Here is a 20,634-nt window from a genome sequence, read left to right on the forward strand (position 1 = left end):
AACAACTTCAAAAACAACTATCAAGATGATTTTTTGAGATGTGTCTGATCAAAATTAAATTGCTAACAGTTTGATTTTCACAGAAAAACCCCTTATGTAAATACAATTACTGTGTTTATAAGTCGGTCTGAACTGATTCTACAAGCTTTGAAAAAGATATTGCCATGGATGAGTATTGAACACACAGCCCTTTGCGTATTTGCCGGTGACATTTTTCGTTAATACGGCGTATTGTTTCCAGGCGCACCGTGATATAAATACTACTGGCACATAATTTACATTAGATGACACACAATAGCCTAACATGATCATTTTCTTGGTATCTTCCTAATGCAACGTTTATTCAACTCTACGCTGATCTCAAAATTGATTGAATCCTATATAATAAGAGAAAACTGTTTTATCCTCCTTTTTGTGAGCTCTAAAAGGTTTACCGCAACAAACTTGTAATCTTGACTTTGAAGAAACTTTTTAAAACACGCATGCGTGTTTAATAACTCAATCATGAAAATATAACAGCCATTTTGACTTTTTCGATAGTTTTTAAAATTACTGCAAATTTTCCAAATTGTTTTAATATAACGCATTGCAATTTTCAAATGTACTGCAGCCTTCGATGACCAATATCTTAATTTATGAAAAAGTAGGTTTAAAAATGTATTTTCTTACGATATTTTTATTGATTAATTTAAATAGTTTGACTGACATTTGTAAAATATCTTTTAATTCCATTTGAACAACCCTATTTTGGCTTTAACTTTTGACTGTGTTAACAAAGAACTTACTCACCTAATCTTTTTTGAGGCTTGATTTTCAGCAGAGTGTATACTGCGTAAGTTAACCCCAAAATTTGCTAACTAGTAAAAAACAAGAGTAGATCGCGTTAACATAGTTTAAAATACATAATGTGGGAAAAATCATTAATAAAAGTTATTAATAATCAACTTAGAATTATGCCATTTTGTACCTTATTGTAGTTTTAAAAGTTACGTGGCCAAAAGTTTTTTGCAGTCGTATAACTTAGAGTGAATGATATTCGTCGCGCCGTGAAATGAAATGCTGATTGAAATTGCAATGCGTTAGACAATTTATTGTAAAGAGTTCTCTGTAAGCTGCGGTAGCGTACATTTTTAAACACGTCTGCACAAGTTTATTGAAAAACGTTAAACTGTCTTATGTAAAATAATCTTTAATAAGAAAATCGAATAACAAATTTTGAATTATGCAATTTTGTACCTTATTGTAGCTTTCATAGTAAGGTGGCCAAAAGTTATTTGCAGTTGTAAAATTTGAAAAGGCTTGTATTCATCGCGCTGTAACATGAAGTGGTAAATGATCCTGCGATGCATTAGGAATATTAATTTAAAGTGTTTTTGACAAACTGAGGTAGCATACATTTTTCAATAAATCTGAACTAATCCATTGAAACACTTTTTGTACTATTTCAACTCTCTAATCAATTTCATATAACGACTAGAACTCGCGGAGTGCCGGAGAGGCTTGTTATAATTCCTATATGTATTTCGAAACAATAGTTTAAGCAGACGACAGGTGATAATGAGTTGTCCTAATACTTAATGGCACGAGTCGTCTGCAAAACTTTTTCCTTTTGATGTTAGGAATCTGACTCAAACATCTCGAGCTTAAGCACTCATTGAAAGTGGCATTTTTCAATAGCACTAATAAAACCAAATCTATTCATTGTTTATTTTTGCTACACCCATTTTCAAAGCAAACAAATAGACATGTTGGAAAGCAATTACCTGAACAACTTCAAAAACAACTATCGAGATGATTTTTTGAGATGTGTCTGATCAAAATTAAACTGCTAACAGTTTGATTTCCACAGAAAAACCCCTTATGTAACTACAATTACTGTGTTTATAAGTCGGTCTGAACTGATTCTACAAGCTTTGAAAAAGATATTGCCATGGATGAGTATTGAACACACAGCCCTTTGCGTATTTGCCGGTGACATTTTTCGTTAATACGGCGTATTGTTTCCAGGCGCACCGTGATATAAATACTACTGGCACATAATTTACATTAGATGACACACAATAGCCTAACATGATCATTTTCTTGGTATCTTCCTAATGCAACGTTTATTCAACTCTACGCAGATCTCAAATTTGATTGAATCCTATATAATAAGAGAAAACTGTTTTATCCTCCTTTTTGTGAGCTCTAAAAGGTTTACCGCAACAAACTTGTAATCTTGACTTTGAAGAAACTTTTTAAAACACGCATGTGTGTTTAATAACTCAATCATGAAAATATAACAGCCACTTTGACTTTTTCGATAGTTTTTAAAATTACTGCAAATTTTCCAAATTGTTTTAATATAACGCATTGCAATTTTCAAATGTACTGCAGCCTTCGATGACCAAATTCTTAATTTATGAAAAAGTAGGTTTAAAAATGTATTTTCTTACGATATTTTTATTGATTGATCTAAATAGTTTGACTGACATTTGTAAAATATCTTTTAATTCCATTTGAACAACCCTATTTTGGCTTTAACTTTTGAATGTGTTAACAAAGAAAATACTCACCTAAGTTTCACCGAGGCTTGATTTTCAGCAGAGTTTATATCGCGTAAGTTAGCCCCAAAAATGCGCAAACTTGAAAAAAAAACAAGAGTAGATCATGTTAACATAGTTTAAAATACATAATGTGGGAAAAATCATTAATAAAAGTTATTAATAATCAACTTAGAATTATGCCATTTTGTACCTTATTGTAGTTTTAAAAGTTACGTTGCCAAAAGTTTTTTGCAGTCGTATAACTTAGAATGAATGATAATCGTCGCGCCGTGAAATGAAATGCTTATTGAAATTGCAATGCGTTAGACAATTTATTGTAAAGAGTTCTCTGTAAGCTGCGGTAGCGTACATTTGTAAACACCTCTGCACAAGTTTATTGAAAAACGTTATACTGTCTTATGTAAAATAATCTTTAATAAGAAAATCGAATAACAAATTTTGAATTATGCAATTTTGTACCTTATTGTAGCTTTCATAGTCAGGTGGCCAAAAGTTATTTGTAGTTGTAAAACTTGAAAAGGCTCGTATTCATCGCGCTGTAACATGAAGTGGTAAATGATCTTGCGATGCATTAGGCATATTAATTTAAATTGTTTTTGACAAACTGAGGTAGCATACATTTTTCAATAAATCTGAACTAATCCGTTGAAACACTTTTTGTACTATTTCAACTCTCTAATCGATTTCATATAACGACTAGAACTCGCGGAGTGCCGGAGAGGCTTGTTATAATTCCTATATGTATTTCGAAACAATAGTTTAAGCAGACGACAGGTGATAATGAGTTGTTCTAATACTTAATGGCACGAGTCGTCTGCAAAACTTTCTCCTTTTGATGTTAGGAATCTGACTCAAACATCTCGAGCTTAAGCACTCATTGAAAGTGGCATTTTTAAATAGCACTAATAAAACCAAATCTATTCATTGTTTATTTTTGCTACACCCATTTTCAAAGCAAACAAATAGACATGTTGGAAAGCAATTACCTGAACGACTTCAAAAACAACTATCAAGATGATTTTTTGAGATGTGTCTGATCAAAATTAAACTGCTAACAGTTTGATTTCCACAGAAAAACCCCTTATGTAAATACAATTACTGTGTTTATAAGTCGGTCTGAACTGATTCTACAAGCTTTGAAAAAGATATTGCCATGGATGGGTATTGAACACACAGCCCTTTGCGTATTTGCCGGTGACATTTTTCGTTAATATGGCATATTGTTTCCAGGTGCACTGTGATATAAATACTACTAGCACATAAATTACATTAGATGACACACAATAGCCTAACATGATCATTTTCTTGGTATCTTCCTAATGCAACGTTTATTCAACTCTACGCTGATCTCAAATTTGATTGAATCCTATATAATAAGATAAAACTGTTTTATCCTCCTTTTTGTGAGCTCTAAAAGGTTTACCGCAACAAACTTGTAATCTTGACTTTGAAGAAACTTTTTAAAACACGCATGCGTGTTTAATAACTCAATCATGAAAATATAACAGCCACTTTGACTTTTTCGATAGTTTTTAAAATTACTGCAAATTTTCCAAATTGTTTTAATATAACGCATTGCAATTTTCAAATGTACTGCAGCCTTCGATGACCAAATTCTTAATTTATGAAAAAGTAGGTTTAAAAATGTATTTTCTTGCGATATTTTTATTGATTAATCTAAATAGTTTGACTGACATTTGTAAAATATCTTTTAATTACATTTGAACAACCCAATTTTGGCTTTATATATCGGTCAATATATAAAGCCAAAATTGGGTTTAAATATTGACCGATATATAAAGCCAAATTAATTTGGAATAAATTAAATTGGAATATTAATTTAAAGTGTTTTTGACAAACTGAGGTAGCATACATTTTTCAATAAATCTGAACTAATCCATTGAAACACTTTTTGTACTATTTCAACTCTCTAATCGATTTCATATAACGACTAGAACCCGCGGAGTGCCGGAGAGGCTTGTTATAATTCCTATATGTATTTCGAAACAATAGTTTAAGCAGACGACAGGTGATAATGAGTTGTTCTAATACTTAATGGCACGAGTCGTGTGCAAAACTTTCTCCTTTTGATGTGAGGAATCTGACTCAAACATCTCGAGCTTAAGCACTCATTGAAAGTGGCATTTTTAAATAGCACTAATAAAATCAAATCTATTCATTGTTTATTTTTGCTACACCCATTTTCAAAGCAAACAAATAGACATGTTGGAAAGAAATTACCTGAACAACTTCAAAAACAACTATCAAGATGATTTTTTGAGATGTGTCTGATCAAAATTAAATTGCTAACAGTTTGATTTTCACAGAAAAACCCCTTATGTAAATACAATTACTGTGTTTATAAGTCGGTCTGAACTGATTCTACAAGCTTTGAAAAAGATATTGCCATGGATGAGTATTGAACACACAGCCCTTTGCGTATTTGCCGGTGACATTTTTCGTTAATACGGCGTATTGTTTCCAGGCGCACCGTGATATAAATACTACTGGCACATAATTTACATTAGATGACACACAATAGCCTAACATGATCATTTTCTTGGTATCTTCCTAATGCAACGTTTATTCAACTCTACGCTGATCTCAAAATTGATTGAATCCTATATAATAAGAGAAAACTGTTTTATCCTCCTTTTTGTGAGCTCTAAAAGGTTTACCGCAACAAACTTGTAATCTTGACTTTGAAGAAACTTTTTAAAACACGCATGCGTGTTTAATAACTCAATCATGAAAATATAACAGCCATTTTGACTTTTTCGATAGTTTTTAAAATTACTGCAAATTTTCCAAATTGTTTTAATATAACGCATTGCAATTTTCAAATGTACTGCAGCCTTCGATGACCAATATCTTAATTTATGAAAAAGTAGGTTTAAAAATGTATTTTCTTACGATATTTTTATTGATTAATTTAAATAGTTTGACTGACATTTGTAAAATATCTTTTAATTCCATTTGAACAACCCTATTTTGGCTTTAACTTTTGACTGTGTTAACAAAGAACTTACTCACCTAATCTTTTTTGAGGCTTGATTTTCAGCAGAGTGTATACTGCGTAAGTTAACCCCAAAATTTGCTAACTAGTAAAAAACAAGAGTAGATCGCGTTAACATAGTTTAAAATACATAATGTGGGAAAAATCATTAATAAAAGTTATTAATAATCAACTTAGAATTATGCCATTTTGTACCTTATTGTAGTTTTAAAAGTTACGTGGCCAAAAGTTTTTTGCAGTCGTATAACTTAGAGTGAATGATATTCGTCGCGCCGTGAAATGAAATGCTGATTGAAATTGCAATGCGTTAGACAATTTATTGTAAAGAGTTCTCTGTAAGCTGCGGTAGCGTACATTTTTAAACACGTCTGCACAAGTTTATTGAAAAACGTTAAACTGTCTTATGTAAAATAATCTTTAATAAGAAAATCGAATAACAAATTTTGAATTATGCAATTTTGTACCTTATTGTAGCTTTCATAGTAAGGTGGCCAAAAGTTATTTGCAGTTGTAAAATTTGAAAAGGCTTGTATTCATCGCGCTGTAACATGAAGTGGTAAATGATCCTGCGATGCATTAGGAATATTAATTTAAAGTGTTTTTGACAAACTGAGGTAGCATACATTTTTCAATAAATCTGAACTAATCCATTGAAACACTTTTTGTACTATTTCAACTCTCTAATCAATTTCATATAACGACTAGAACTCGCGGAGTGCCGGAGAGGCTTGTTATAATTCCTATATGTATTTCGAAACAATAGTTTAAGCAGACGACAGGTGATAATGAGTTGTCCTAATACTTAATGGCACGAGTCGTCTGCAAAACTTTTTCCTTTTGATGTTAGGAATCTGACTCAAACATCTCGAGCTTAAGCACTCATTGAAAGTGGCATTTTTCAATAGCACTAATAAAACCAAATCTATTCATTGTTTATTTTTGCTACACCCATTTTCAAAGCAAACAAATAGACATGTTGGAAAGCAATTACCTGAACAACTTCAAAAACAACTATCGAGATGATTTTTTGAGATGTGTCTGATCAAAATTAAACTGCTAACAGTTTGATTTCCACAGAAAAACCCCTTATGTAACTACAATTACTGTGTTTATAAGTCGGTCTGAACTGATTCTACAAGCTTTGAAAAAGATATTGCCATGGATGAGTATTGAACACACAGCCCTTTGCGTATTTGCCGGTGACATTTTTCGTTAATACGGCGTATTGTTTCCAGGCGCACCGTGATATAAATACTACTGGCACATAATTTACATTAGATGACACACAATAGCCTAACACGATCATTTTCTTGGTATCTTCCTAATGCAACGTTTATTCAAATCTACGCTGATCTCAAATTTGATTAAATCCTATATAATAAAAGAAAACTGTTTTATCCTCCTTTTTGTGAGCTCTAAAAGGTTTACCGCAACAAACTTGTAATCTTGACTTTGAAGAAACTTTTTAAAACACGCTTGCGTGTTTAAAAACTCAATCATGAAAATTTAACAGCCATTTTGACTTTTTCGATAGTTTTTAAAATTACTGCAAATTTTCCAAATTGTTTTAATATAACGCATTGCAATTTTCAAATGTACTGCAGCCTTCGATGACCAAATTCTTAATTTATGAAAAAGTAGGTTTAAAAATGTATTTTCTTACGATATTTTTATTGATTAATCTAAATAGTTTGACTGACATTTGTAAATTGTCTTTTAATTCCATTTGAACAACCCTATTTTGGCTTTGACTTTTGACTGTGTTAACAAAGAACTTACTCACCTAAATTTTATTGAGGCTTGATTTTCAGCAGAGTTTATACTGCGTAAGTTAACCCCAAAATTTGCTAACTAGTAAAAAACAAGAGTAGATCGCGTTAACATAGTTTAAAATACATAATGTGGGAAAAATCATTAATAAAAAGTATTAATAATCAACTTACAATTATGCCATTTTGTACCTTATTGTAGTTTTAAAAGTTACGTGGCCAAAAGTTTTTTGCAGTCGTATAACTTAGAGTGAATGATATTCGTTGCGCCGTGAAATGAAATGCTGATTGAAATTGCAATGCGTTAAACAATTTATTGTAAAGAGTTCTCTGTAAGCTGCGGTAGCGTACATTTTTAAACACGTCTGCACAAGTTTATTGACAAACGTTAAACTGTCTCATGTAAAATAATCTATAATAAGAAGATCGAATAACAAATTTTGGATTATGCAATTTTGTACCTTATTGTAGCTTTCATAGTCAGGTGGCTAAAAGTTGTTTGTAGTTGTAAAACTTGAAAAGGCTCGTATTCATCGCGCTGTAACATGAAGTGGTAAATGATCTTGCGATGCATTAGGCATATTAATTTAAATTGTTTTTGACAAACTGAGGTAGCATACATTTTTCAATAAATCTGAACTAATCCGTTGAAACACTTTTTGTACTATTTCAACTCTCTAATCGATTTCATATAACGACTAGAACTCGTGGAGTGCCGGAGAGGCTTGTTATAATTCCTATACGTATTTCGAAACAATAGTTTAAGCAGACGACAGGTGATAATGAGTTGTTCTAATACTTAATGGCACAAGTCGTCTGCAAAACTTTCTCCTTTTGATGTTAGGAATCTGACTCAAACATCTCGAGCTTAAGCACTCATTGAAAGTGACATTTTTAAATAGCACTAATAAAACCAAATCTATTCATTGTTTATTTTTGCTACACCCATTTTCAAAGCAAACAAATAGACATGTTGGAAAGCAATTACCTGAACAACTTCAAAAACAACTATCAAGATGATTTTTTGAGATGTGTCTGATCAAAATTAAATTGCTAACAGTTTGATTTTCACAGAAAAACCCCTTATGTAAATACAATTACTGTGTTTATAAGTCGGTCTGAACTGATTCTACAAGCTTTGAAAAAGATATTGCCATGGATGAGTATTGAACACACAGCCCTTTGCGTATTTGCCGGTGACATTTTTCGTTAATACGGCGTATTGTTTCCAGGCGCACCGTGATATAAATACTACTGGCACATAATTTACATTAGATGACACACAATAGCCTAACATGATCATTTTCTTGGTATCTTCCTAATGCAACGTTTATTCAACTCTACGCTGATCTCAAAATTGATTGAATCCTATATAATAAGAGAAAACTGTTTTATCCTCCTTTTTGTGAGCTCTAAAAGGTTTACCGCAACAAACTTGTAATCTTGACTTTGAAGAAACTTTTTAAAACACGCATGCGTGTTTAATAACTCAATCATGAAAATATAACAGCCATTTTGACTTTTTCGATAGTTTTTAAAATTACTGCAAATTTTCCAAATTGTTTTAATATAACGCATTGCAATTTTCAAATGTACTGCAGCCTTCGATGACCAATATCTTAATTTATGAAAAAGTAGGTTTAAAAATGTATTTTCTTACGATATTTTTATTGATTAATTTAAATAGTTTGACTGACATTTGTAAAATATCTTTTAATTCCATTTGAACAACCCTATTTTGGCTTTAACTTTTGACTGTGTTAACAAAGAACTTACTCACCTAATCTTTTTTGAGGCTTGATTTTCAGCAGAGTGTATACTGCGTAAGTTAACCCCAAAATTTGCTAACTAGTAAAAAACAAGAGTAGATCGCGTTAACATAGTTTAAAATACATAATGTGGGAAAAATCATTAATAAAAGTTATTAATAATCAACTTAGAATTATGCCATTTTGTACCTTATTGTAGTTTTAAAAGTTACGTGGCCAAAAGTTTTTTGCAGTCGTATAACTTAGAGTGAATGATATTCGTCGCGCCGTGAAATGAAATGCTGATTGAAATTGCAATGCGTTAGACAATTTATTGTAAAGAGTTCTCTGTAAGCTGCGGTAGCGTACATTTTTAAACACGTCTGCACAAGTTTATTGAAAAACGTTAAACTGTCTTATGTAAAATAATCTTTAATAAGAAAATCGAATAACAAATTTTGAATTATGCAATTTTGTACCTTATTGTAGCTTTCATAGTAAGGTGGCCAAAAGTTATTTGCAGTTGTAAAATTTGAAAAGGCTTGTATTCATCGCGCTGTAACATGAAGTGGTAAATGATCCTGCGATGCATTAGGAATATTAATTTAAAGTGTTTTTGACAAACTGAGGTAGCATACATTTTTCAATAAATCTGAACTAATCCATTGAAACACTTTTTGTACTATTTCAACTCTCTAATCAATTTCATATAACGACTAGAACTCGCGGAGTGCCGGAGAGGCTTGTTATAATTCCTATATGTATTTCGAAACAATAGTTTAAGCAGACGACAGGTGATAATGAGTTGTCCTAATACTTAATGGCACGAGTCGTCTGCAAAACTTTTTCCTTTTGATGTTAGGAATCTGACTCAAACATCTCGAGCTTAAGCACTCATTGAAAGTGGCATTTTTCAATAGCACTAATAAAACCAAATCTATTCATTGTTTATTTTTGCTACACCCATTTTCAAAGCAAACAAATAGACATGTTGGAAAGCAATTACCTGAACAACTTCAAAAACAACTATCGAGATGATTTTTTGAGATGTGTCTGATCAAAATTAAACTGCTAACAGTTTGATTTCCACAGAAAAACCCCTTATGTAACTACAATTACTGTGTTTATAAGTCGGTCTGAACTGATTCTACAAGCTTTGAAAAAGATATTGCCATGGATGAGTATTGAACACACAGCCCCTTGCGTATTTGCCGGTGACATTTTTCGTTAATACGGCGTATTGTTTCCAGGCGCACCGTGATATAAATACTACTGGCACATAATTTACATTAGATGACACACAATAGCCTAACACGATCATTTTCTTGGTATCTTCCTAATGCAACGTTTATTCAAATCTACGCTGATCTCAAATTTGATTAAATCCTATATAATAAAAGAAAACTGTTTTATCCTCCTTTTTGTGAGCTCTAAAAGGTTTACCGCAACAAACTTGTAATCTTGACTTTGAAGAAACTTTTTAAAACACGCTTGCGTGTTTAAAAACTCAATCATGAAAATTTAACAGCCATTTTGACTTTTTCGATAGTTTTTAAAATTACTGCAAATTTTCCAAATTGTTTTAATATAACGCATTGCAATTTTCAAATGTACTGCAGCCTTCGATGACCAAATTCTTAATTTATGAAAAAGTAGGTTTAAAAATGTATTTTCTTACGATATTTTTATTGATTAATCTAAATAGTTTGACTGAAATTTGTAAAATATCTTTTAATTCCATTTGAACAACCCTATTTTGGCTTTAACTTTTGAATGTGTTAACAAAGAAAATACTCACCTAAGTTTCACTGAGGCTTGATTTTCAGCAGAGTTTATACTGCGTAAGTTAACCCCAAAATTTGCTAACTAGTAAAAAACAAGAGTAGATCGCGTTAACATAGTTTAAAATACATAATGTGGGAAAAATCATTAATAAAAGTTATTAATAATCAACTTAGAATTATGCCATTTTGTACCTTATTGTAGTTTTAAAAGTTACGTGGCCAAAAGTTTTTTGCAGTCGTATAACTTAGAGTGAATGATATTCGTCGCGCCGTGAAATGAAATGCTGATTGAAATTGCAATGCGTTAGACAATTTATTGTAAAGAGTTCTCTGTAAGCTGCGGTAGCGTACATTTTTAAATACGTCGGCACAAGTTTATTGAAAAACGTTAAACTGTCTCATGTAAAATAATCTATAATAAGAAGATCGAATAACAAATTTTGGATTATGCAATTTTGTACCTTATTGTAGCTTTCATAGTCAGGTGGCCAAAAGTTATTTGTAGTTGTAAAACTTGAAAAGGCTCGTATTCATCGCGCTGTAACATGAAGTGGTAAATGATCTTGCGATGCATTAGGCATATTAATTTAAATTGTTTTTGACAAACTGAGGTAGCATACATTTTTCAATAAATCTGAACTAATCCGTTGAAACACTTTTTGTACTATTTCAACTCTCTAATCGATTTCATATAACGACTAGAACTCGCGGAGTGCCGGAGAGGCTTGTTATAATTCCTATACGTATTTCGAAACAATAGTTTAAGCAGACGACAGGTGATAATGAGTTGTTCTAATACTTAATGGCACGAGTCGTCTGCAAAACTTTCTCCTTTTGATGTTAGGAATCTGACTCAAACATCTCGAGCCTAAGCACTCATTGAAAGTGACATTTTTAAATAGCACTAATAAAACCAAATCTATTCATTGTTTATTTTTGCTACACCCATTTTCAAAGCAAACTAATAGACATGTTGGAAAGCAATTACCTGAACAACTTCAAAAACAACTATCAAGATGATTTTTTGAGATGTGTCTGATCAAAATTAAATTGCTAACAGTTTGATTTCCACAGAAAAACCCCTTATGTAAATACAATTACTGTGTTTATAAGTCGGTCTGAACTGATTCTACAAGCTTTGAAAAAGATATTGCCATGGATGAGTATTGAACACACAGCCCCTTGCGTATTTGCCGGTGACATTTTTCGTTAATACGGCGTATTGTTTCCAGGCGCACCGTGATATAAATACTACTGGCACATAATTTACATTAGATGACACACAATAGCCCAACATGATCATTTTCTTGGTATCTTCCTAATGCAACATTTATTCAACTCTACGCTGATCTCAAATTTGATTGAATCCTATATAATAAGAGAAAACTGTTTTATCCTCCTTTTTGTGAGCTCTAAAAGGTTTACCGCAACAAACTTGTAATCTAGACTTTGAAGAAACTTTTTAAAACATGGATGCGTGTTTAATAACTCAATAATGAAAATACAACAGCCATTTTGACTTTTTCGATAGTTTTTAAAATTGCTGCAAAATTTCTAAATTGTTTTAATATAACGCATTGCAATTTTCAAATGTACTGCAGCCTTCGATGACCAAATTCTTAATTTATGAAAAAGTAGGTTTAAAAATGTATTTTCTTACGATATTTTTATTGATTAATCTAAATAGTTTGACTGACATTTGTAAATTGTCTTTTAATTCCATTTGAACAACCCTATTTTGGCTTTGACTTTTGACTGTGTTAACAAAGAACTTACTCACCTAAATTTTATTGAGGCTTGATTTTCAGCAGAGTTTATACTGCGTAAGTTAACCCCAAAATTTGCTAACTAGTAAAAAACAAGAGTAGATCGCGTTAACATAGTTTAAAATACATAATGTGGGAAAAATCATTAATAAAAAGTATTAATAATCAACTTACAATTATGCCATTTTGTACCTTATTGTAGTTTTAAAAGTTACGTGGCCAAAAGTTTTTTGCAGTCGTATAACTTAGAGTGAATGATATTCGTTGCGCCGTGAAATGAAATGCTGATTGAAATTGCAATGCGTTAAACAATTTATTGTAAAGAGTTCTCTGTAAGCTGCGGTAGCGTACATTTTTAAACACGTCTGCACAAGTTTATTGACAAACGTTAAACTGTCTCATGTAAAATAATCTATAATAAGAAGATCGAATAACAAATTTTGGATTATGCAATTTTGTACCTTATTGTAGCTTTCATAGTCAGGTGGCTAAAAGTTGTTTGTAGTTGTAAAACTTGAAAAGGCTCGTATTCATCGCGCTGTAACATGAAGTGGTAAATGATCTTGCGATGCATTAGGCATATTAATTTAAATTGTTTTTGACAAACTGAGGTAGCATACATTTTTCAATAAATCTGAACTAATCCGTTGAAACACTTTTTGTACTATTTCAACTCTCTAATCGATTTCATATAACGACTAGAACTCGTGGAGTGCCGGAGAGGCTTGTTATAATTCCTATACGTATTTCGAAACAATAGTTTAAGCAGACGACAGGTGATAATGAGTTGTTCTAATACTTAATGGCACAAGTCGTCTGCAAAACTTTCTCCTTTTGATGTTAGGAATCTGACTCAAACATCTCGAGCTTAAGCACTCATTGAAAGTGACATTTTTAAATAGCACTAATAAAACCAAATCTATTCATTGTTTATTTTTGCTACACCCATTTTCAAAGCAAACAAATAGACATGTTGGAAAGCAATTACCTGAACAACTTCAAAAACAACTATCAAGATGATTTTTTGAGATGTGTCTGATCAAAATTAAATTGCTAACAGTTTGATTTCCACAGAAAAACCCCTTATGTAAATACAATTACTGTGTTTATAAGTCGGTCTGAACTGATTCTACAAACTTTGAAAAAGATATTGCCATGGATGAGTATTGAACACACTGCCCCTTGCGTATTTGCCGGTGACATTTTTCGTTAATACGGCGTATTGTTTCCAGGCGCACCGTGATTTAAATACTACTGGTACATAATTTACATTAGATGACACACAATAGCCCAACATGATCATTTTCTTGGTATCTTCCTAATGCAACGTTTATTCAACTCTACGCTGATCTCAAATTTGATTGAATCCTATATAATAAGAGAAAACTGTTTTATCCTCCTTTTTGTGAGCTCTAAAAGGTTTACCGCAACAAACTTGTAATCTTGACTTTGAAGAAACTTTTTAAAACATGGATGCGTGTTTAATAACTCAATCATGAAAATACAACAGCCATTTTGACTGTTTCGATAGTTTTTAAAATTGCTGCAAAATTTCTAAATTGTTTTAATATAACGCATTGCAATTTTCAAATGTACTGCAGCCTTCGATGACCAAACTCTTAATTTATGAAAAAGTAGGTTTAAAAATGTATTTTCTTACGATATTTTTATTGATTAATCTAATTAGTTTGACTGAAATTTGTAAAATATATTTTAATTCCATTTGAACAACCCTATTTTGGCTTTGACTTTTGACTGTGTTAACAAAGAACTTACTCACCTAAATTTTATTGAGGCTTGATTTTCAGCAGAGTGTATACTGCGTAAGTTAACCCCAAAATTTGCTAACTAGTAAAAAACAAGAGTAGATCGCGTTAACATAGTTTAAAATACATAATGTGGGAAAAATCATTAGTAAAAGTTATTAATAATCAAATTAGAATTATGCCATTTTGTACCTTATTGTAGTTTTAAAAGTTACGTGGCCAAAAGTTTTTTGCAGTCGTATAACTTAGAGTGAATGATATTCGTCGCGCCGTGAAATGAAATGCTGATTGAAATTGCAATGCGTTAGACAATTTATTGTAAAGAGTTCTCTGTAAGCTGCGGTAGCGTACATTTTTAAATACGTCGGCACAAGTTTATTGAAAAACGTTAAACTGTCTCATGTAAAATAATCTATAATAAGAAGATCGAATAACAAATTTTGGATTATGCAATTTTGTACCTTATTGTAGCTTTCATAGTCAGGTGGCCAAAAGTTATTTGTAGTTGTAAAATTTGAAAAGGCTCGTATTCATCGCGCTGTAACATGAAGTGGTAAATGATCTTGCGATGCATTAGGCATATTCATTTAAATTGTTTTTGACAAACTGAGGTAGCATACATTTTTAAATAAATCTGAACTAATCCGTTGAAACACTTTTTGTACTATTTCAACTCTCTAATCGATTTCATATAACGACTAGAACTCGCGGAGTGCCGGAGAGGCTTGTTATAATTCCTATACGTATTTCGAAACAATAGTTTATGCAGACGACAGGTGATAATGAGTTGTTCTAATACTTAATGGCACGAGTCGTCTGCAAAACTTTCTCCTTTTGATGTTAGGAATCTGACTCAAACATCTCGAGCTTAAGCACTCATTGAAAGTGACATTTTTAAATAGCACTAATAAAACCAAATCTATTCATTGTTTATTTTTGCTACACCCATTTTCAAAGCAAACAAATAGACATGTTGGAAAGCAATTACTTGAACAACTTCAAAAACAACTATTAAGATGATTTTTTGAGATGTGTCTGATCAAAATTAAATTGCTAACAGTTTGATTTCCACAGAAAAACCCCTTATGTAAATACAATTACTGTGTTTATAAGTCGGTCTGAACTGATTCTACAAGCTTTGAAAAAGATATTGCCATGGATGAGTATTGAACACACAGCCCTTTGTGTATTTGCCGGTGACATTTTTCGTTAATACGGCGTATTGTTTCCAGGCGCACCGTGATATAAATACTACTGGCACATAATTTACATTAGATGACACACAATAGCCCAACATGATCATTTTCTTGGTATCTTCCTAATGCAACGTTTATTCAACTCTACGCTGATGTCAAATTTGATTGAATCCTATATAATAAGAGAAAACTGTTTTATCCTCCTTTTTGTGAGCTCTAAAAGGTTTACCGCAACAAACTTGTAATCTTGACTTTGAAGAAACTTTTTATAACATGGATGCGTGTTTAATAACTCAATCATGAAAATACAACAGCCATTTTGACTTTTTCGATAGTTTTTAAAATTGCTGCAAAATTTCTAAATTGTTTTAATATAACGCATTGCAATTTTCAAATGTACTGCAGCCTTCGATGACCAAATTCTTAATTTATGAAAAAGTAGGTTTAAAAATGTATTTTCTTACAATATTTTTATTGATTAATCTAAATAGTTTGACTGAAATTTGTAAAATATCTTTTAATTCCATTTGAACAACCCTATTTTGGCTTTGACTTTTGACTGTGTTAACAAAGAACTTACTCACCTAAATTTTATTGAGGCTTGATTTTCAGCAGAGTGTATACTGCGTAAGTTAACCCCAAAATTTGCTAACTAGTAAAAAACAAGAGTAGATCGCGTTAACATAGTTTAAAATTCATAATGAGGGAAAAATCATTAACAAAAAGTATTAATAATCAACTTAGAATTATGCCATTTTGTACCTTATTGTAGTTTTAAAAGTTACGTGGCCAAAAGTTTTTTGCAGTCGTATAACTTAGAGTGAATGATATTCGTCGCGCCGTGAAATGAAATGCTGATTGAAATTGCAATGCGTTAGACAGTTTATTGTGAAAAGTTCTCTGTAAGCTGCGGTAGCGTACAATTTTAAATACGTCGGCACAAGTTTATTGAAAAACGTTAAACTGTCTCATGTAAAATAATCTATAATAAGAAGATCGAATAACAAATTTTGGATTATGCAATTTTGTACCTCATTGTAGCTTTCATAGTCAGGTGGCCAAAAGTTATTTGTAGTTGTAAAACTTGAAAAGGCTCGTATTCATCGCGCTGTAACACGAAGTGGTAAATGATCTTGCGATGCATTAGGCATATTAATTTAAATTGTTTTTGACAAACTGAGGTAGCATACATTTTTCAATAAATCTGAACTAATCCGTTGGAACACTTTTTGTACTATTTCAACTCTCTAATCGATTTCATATAACGGCTAGAACTCGCGGAGTGCCGGAGAGGCTTGTTATAGTTCCTATATGTATTTCGAAACAATAGTTTAAGCAGACGACAGGTGATAATGAGTTGTTCTAATACTTAATGGCACGAGTCGTCTGCAAAACTTTCTCCTTTTGATGTTAGGAATCTGACTCAAACATCTCGAGCTTAAGCACTCATTGAAAGTGGCATTTTTAAATAGCACTAATAAAACCAAATCTATTCATTGTTTATTTTTGCTACACCCATTTTCAAAGCAAACAAATAGACATGTTGGAAAGCAATTACCTGAACAACTTCAAAAACAACTATCAAGATGATTTTTTTAGATGTGTCTGATCAAATTTAAAATGCTAACAGTTTGATTTCCACAGAAAAATCCCTTATGTAAATACAATTACTGTGTTTATAAGTCGGTCTGAACTGATTCTACAAGCTTTGAAAAAGATATTGCCATGGATGAGTATTGAACACACAGCCCTTTGCGTATATGCCGGTGACATTTTTCGTTAATACGGCGTATTGTTTCCAGGCGCACCGTGATATAAATACTACTGGCACATAATTTACATTAGATGACACACAATAGCCTAACATGATCATCTTCTTGGTATCTTCTTAATGCAACATTTATTCAACTCTACGCTGATCTCAAATTTGATTGAATCCTATATAATAAGAGAAAACTGTTTTATCCTTCTTTTTGTGAGCTCTAAAAGGTTTACCGCAACAAACTTGTAATCTTGACTTTGAAGAAACTTTTTAAAACACGCATGCGTGTTTAATAACTCAATCATGAAAATATAACAGCCATTTTGACTTTTTCGATAGTTTTTAAAATTACTGCAAATTTTCCAAATTGTTTTAATATAACGCATTGCAATTTTCAAATGTACTGCAGCCTTCGATGACCAAATTCTTAATTTATGAAAAAGTAGGTTTAAAAATGTATTTTCTTACGATATTTTTATTGATTAATCTAAATAGTTTGACTGACATTTGTAAATTGTCTTTTAATTATATTTGAACAACCCTATTTTGGCTTTGACTTTTGACTGTGTTAACAAAGAACTTACTCACCTAAATTTTATTGAGGCTTGATTTTCAGCAGAGTTTATACTGCGTAAGTTAACCCCAAAATTTGCTAACTAGTAAAAAACAAGAGTAGATCGCGTTAACATAGTTTAAAATACATAATGTGGGAAAAATCATTAATAAAAAGTATTAATAATCAACTTACAATTATGCCATTTTGTACCTTATTGTAGTTTTAAAAGTTACGTGGCCAAAAGTTTTTTGCAGTCGTATAACTTAGAGTGAATGATATTCGTTGCGCCGTGAAATGAAATGCTGATTGAAATTGCAATGCGTTAAACAATTTATTGTAAAGAGTTCTCTGTAAGCTGCGGTAGCGTACATTTTTAAACACGTCTGCACAAGTTTATTGACAAACGTTAAACTGTCTCATGTAAAATAATCTATAATAAGAAGATCGAATAACAAATTTTGGATTATGCAATTTTGTACCTTATTGTAGCTTTCATAGTCAGGTGGCTAAAAGTTGTTTGTAGTTGTAAAACTTGAAAAGGCTCGTATTCATCGCGCTGTAACATGAAGTGGTAAATGATCTTGCGATGCATTAGGCATATTAATTTAAATTGTTTTTGACAAACTGAGGTAGCATACATTTTTCAATAAATCTGAACTAATCCGTTGAAACACTTTTTGTACTATTTCAACTCTCTAATCGATTTCATATAACGACTAGAACTCGTGGAGTGCCGGAGAGGCTTGTTATAATTCCTATACGTATTTCGAAACAATAGTTTAAGCAGACGACAGGTGATAATGAGTTGTTCTAATACTTAATGGCACAAGTCGCCCGCAAAACTTTCTCCTTTTGATGTTAGGAATCTGACTCAAACATCTCGAGCTTAAGCACTCATTGAAAGTGACATTTTTAAATAGCACTAATAAAACCAAATCTATTCATTGTTTATTTTTGCTACACCCATTTTCAAAGCAAACAAATAGACATGTTGGAAAGCAATTACCTGAACAACTTCAAAAACAACTATCAAGATGATTTTTTGAGATGTGTCTGATCAAAATTAAATTGCTAACAGTTTGATTTTCACAGAAAAACCCCTTATGTAAATACAATTACTGTGTTTATAAGTCGGTCTGAACTGATTCTACAAGCTTTGAAAAAGATATTGCCATGGATGAGTATTGAACACACAGCCCTTTGCGTATTTGCCGGTGACATTTTTCGTTAATACGGCGTATTGTTTCCAGGCGCACCGTGATATAAATACTACTGGCACATAATTTACATTAGATGACACACAATAGCCTAACATGATCATTTTCTTGGTATCTTCCTAATGCAACGTTTATTCAACTCTACGCTGATCTCAAAATTGATTGAATCCTATATAATAAGAGAAAACTGTTTTATCCTCCTTTTGGTGAGCTCTAAAAGGTTTACCGCAACAAACTTGTAATCTTGACTTTGAAGAAACTTTTTAAAACACGCATGCGTGTTTAATAACTCAATCATGAAAATATAACAGCCATTTTGACTTTTTCGATAGTTTTTAAAATTACTGCAAATTTTCCAAATTGTTTTAATATAACGCATTGCAATTTTCAAATGTACTGCAGCCTTCGATGACCAATATCTTAATTTATGAAAAAGTAGGTTTAAAAATGTATTTTCTTACGATATTTTTATTGATTAATTTAAATAGTTTGACTGACATTTGTAAAATATCTTTTAATTCCATTTGAACAACCCTATTTTGGCTTTAACTTTTGACTGTGTTAACAAAGAACTTACTCACCTAATCTTTTTTGAGGCTTGATTTTCAGCAGAGTGTATACTGCGTAAGTTAACCCCAAAATTTGCTAACTAGTAAAAAACAAGAGTAGATCGCGTTAACATAGTTTAAAATACATAATGTGGGAAAAATCATTAATAAAAGTTATTAATAATCAACTTAGAATTATGCCATTTTGTACCTTATTGTAGTTTTAAAAGTTACGTGGCCAAAAGTTTTTTGCAGTCGTATAACTTAGAGTGAATGATATTCGTCGCGCCGTGAAATGAAATGCTGATTGAAATTGCAATGCGTTAGACAATTTATTGTAAAGAGTTCTCTGTAAGCTGCGGTAGCGTACATTTTTAAACACGTCTGCACAAGTTTATTGAAAAACGTTAAACTGTCTTATGTAAAATAATCTTTAATAAGAAAATCGAATAACAAATTTTGAATTATGCAATTTTGTACCTTATTGTAGCTTTCATAGTAAGGTGGCCAAAAGTTATTTGCAGTTGTAAAATTTGAAAAGGCTTGTATTCATCGCGCTGTAACATGAAGTGGTAAATGATCCTGCGATGCATTAGGAATATTAATTTAAAGTGTTTTTGACAAACTGAGGTAGCATACATTTTTCAATAAATCTGAACTAATCCATTGAAACACTTTTTGTACTATTTCAACTCTCTAATCAATTTCATATAACGACTAGAACTCGCGGAGTGCCGGAGAGGCTTGTTATAATTCCTATATGTATTTCGAAACAATAGTTTAAGCAGACGACAGGTGATAATGAGTTGTCCTAATACTTAATGGCACGAGTCGTCTGCAAAACTTTTTCCTTTTGATGTTAGGAATCTGACTCAAACATCTCGAGCTTAAGCACTCATTGAAAGTGGCATTTTTCAATAGCACTAATAAAACCAAATCTATTCATTGTTTATTTTTGCT

This window comes from Watersipora subatra, chromosome 5, assembly GCF_963576615.1.
Source record: "Watersipora subatra chromosome 5, tzWatSuba1.1, whole genome shotgun sequence".
Lineage (NCBI taxonomy): Eukaryota > Metazoa > Bryozoa > Gymnolaemata > Cheilostomatida > Watersiporidae > Watersipora > Watersipora subatra.